We start from the raw sequence: 2,606 nt of genomic DNA on the forward strand, positions 1-2,606 counted from the left end.
GCTCCCTAAATTGCTGGTTTTGAGACAAAAACCTCCCCAAGTCACTGTTTCTGAGCCCAAAATCTCCCTGAGTCGGTCTTTGGAGCCCCAAAGCTCCTTAAATTGCTGTTTCTTAGTGCAAAAGCTCCCCAGGCGGGTGTTTCTGAGACCCAAATACCTTTAAATTGCTGGTTTTGAGCCCCAGAGCTCCCTAAAATGCTGTTTCTCACATAAAATCACCCTACGTCACAGTTTCTGAGCCCAAAAGATCCCTCGATGGGTCTTTTTGAGCCCAAAAGCTCCCTAAAAGGGTGTTTTGGAGGCCCAAAAGCTGCCTAAGTGAGTCAGTGGTGGTCATGTCACAGTGTGCAGCAGGTCAGTGGTGGCTACGTCACTGTGGTGTCCATGTCACAATGGGCAGCAGTTCTGTGGTGGCCATGTCACTGTGGGGTCCATGTCACAGTAGGCATCATGTCAGTGGTGGCCATGTCACAGTTTGGGCCATATCTCAGTGGGCAGCAGGTCAGTGTTGGCCATGTCACTGTGGGGGCCATGTCTCAGTGGGCAGCACGTCAGTGGTGGCCATGTCACTGTGGGAGCCATGTCACAGTGGGCAGCGAGTCAGTGGTGGCCATGTCACTATTTGGGCCATGTCACAGTGGGCAGGAGGTCAGAGGTGGCCATGTCACAGTGGCGGCCATGTCAGAGTGGGCAGCAGGTCAGTGGTGGCCATGTCACTGTTTGGGCCCTGTGACATTGGGCAGCAGGTCAGTGATGACCATGTCACTGTGGGGGCCATGTCACAGTGGGCAGCAGGTCACTGGTGGCCATGTCACTGTTTGGGCCCTGTGACATTGGGCAGCAGGTCAGTGATGACCATGTCACTGTGGGGTCCATGTCACAGTAGGCAGCATGTCAGTGGTGGCCATGTCACTGTTGGGGCCATGTCACAGTGGGCAGCAGGTCAGTGGTGGCCATGTCTCTGTGGTGGCCATGTCACAGTGGGCAGCAGCTCAGTGGTGGCCATGTTACTGTGGGCGCCATATATCAGTGATCTGAGGAAAGCGCAAAAGGAAAAAAAAAAAAAAAGGAAGCAAAGAAATATGGACAAAGTTGTGAGGCCCCTTAAACAATGCTAGCCCTTAGGCAATGTTAGCTAGATAACATTGTTACAGAAAACAGGATAGATAGATAGATAGATAGATAGATAGATAGATAGATAGATAGAAAACTAATCCCTGTCTTTGAGATAAAGGGGGAGCTGTACCAGCTAAAGGATGACCAATTCCTGATAACAACAAGGATTTACTTCCTGCAACATCTTGATAGACAGAAAAGTTCCAATTAACAAAACAAACAGGTAAAAGTAAGTCTACAACCTGAAGAGGAGCCAAAGGTCCAGAGAGCATGAGCAGGAAGCAAAGTCAAAAAATTCATGAAAAGGAAGGAGTCTTACTTCATCCTGAAGACCCTTGAAGACCCCGGCCCACCCTCACCAGGAGGCACTGCACAGGCGCAAAGAAGAAGGACTTGGGGCCGGGGAGGGGCAAGAGGGGAATTTCTCGGAACTAATTGTAATATTCCCTCCTTATCTTCAGAAACCTAATGCATATGTAACATTTCAAACAATAAAAGGAGCTGTTTTTTTGGCTCCGGGCGCACACGTTTGTGGCGGAGCGATCCCCCGTGTGCCCGACGTTGTAATAAACATACTACTTTATAACTCTTAGTGAGTTGTAGAGTTTGATTCCGCGCCACACAGGCAGGAGTGTGGGCAGGTGCTGGGGGGTGACAACCCGCTGGAGCCCCCCCGGGGGTCCCCCTGGCCCCCACAGGGCCTACTTCCTGCCGACAGTCTGCCAGGGCTCTATGGTCTGCAGTGAGGCGGCCTAGGCAGGAGGTCCTCCAGCTCTCTGGGGTCTGCACTGAGGGATGTTCCAGGCAGAGATCTGGTCAACACAGCAAGTGGGAATTCCTCCTTTTCAGACACTCGCTTTGTTCTGGATGGCTGAAGGAATTTTTCTCCTGCAAAGGTGGCCCCAGCCCCAGCCCCAGCCCCAGCACTAGTGGTGGTGTCCCCGGCCTAGCAGTGGGTGAGCGCAGGGGCTGGGGCCGATTTCCCTGGAGGGGGTGGTGGGATCGCCGGGGAAGGGGAAAGCTTTCCTCTGAAAACCCAAACTGTTTCATGGTTCTGAATTTTTTTTCAAAACAAGGTTTGTTGTCACAGTTGGGGCTGTTCAGACGTTCTGATGTGTGACTGTGCTTGTCCTTTTACCTTGAACTTGGTGGGTTTTGCTGTCTGTAAGGGTCTGTTGTGTCTGCGGGGTTTATCTGTCAGGTTACCCCAGGGAAAGTGAATTTTAGCCCTTTATTTTTACTTCAAGTGTGAAAGCAGTGACACATTTAATATTTTCTGCTCTCTGTGGTGATTTGGGCTGGGTGGGTTCACTCTGCTGAAACCCCTCAGAGTGGTGCTTCAGAGGGTGCCAGTCACCAGAGCCAAGAGGTGCTGATCAGAAACCGGCATTAAGCCCGAGGGCGAGAGCTGGCCCAGGCGGGCTCCTGCCTTCTGGCTGTGGGACAGTTTTTCCCAGCTCGGAGGTGCTGGGAGAGATGTGGGGGGGTGA

Source organism: Strix aluco, chromosome 34 (genome assembly GCF_031877795.1).
Source record: "Strix aluco isolate bStrAlu1 chromosome 34, bStrAlu1.hap1, whole genome shotgun sequence".
Classification (NCBI taxonomy): Eukaryota; Metazoa; Chordata; class Aves; order Strigiformes; family Strigidae; genus Strix; species Strix aluco.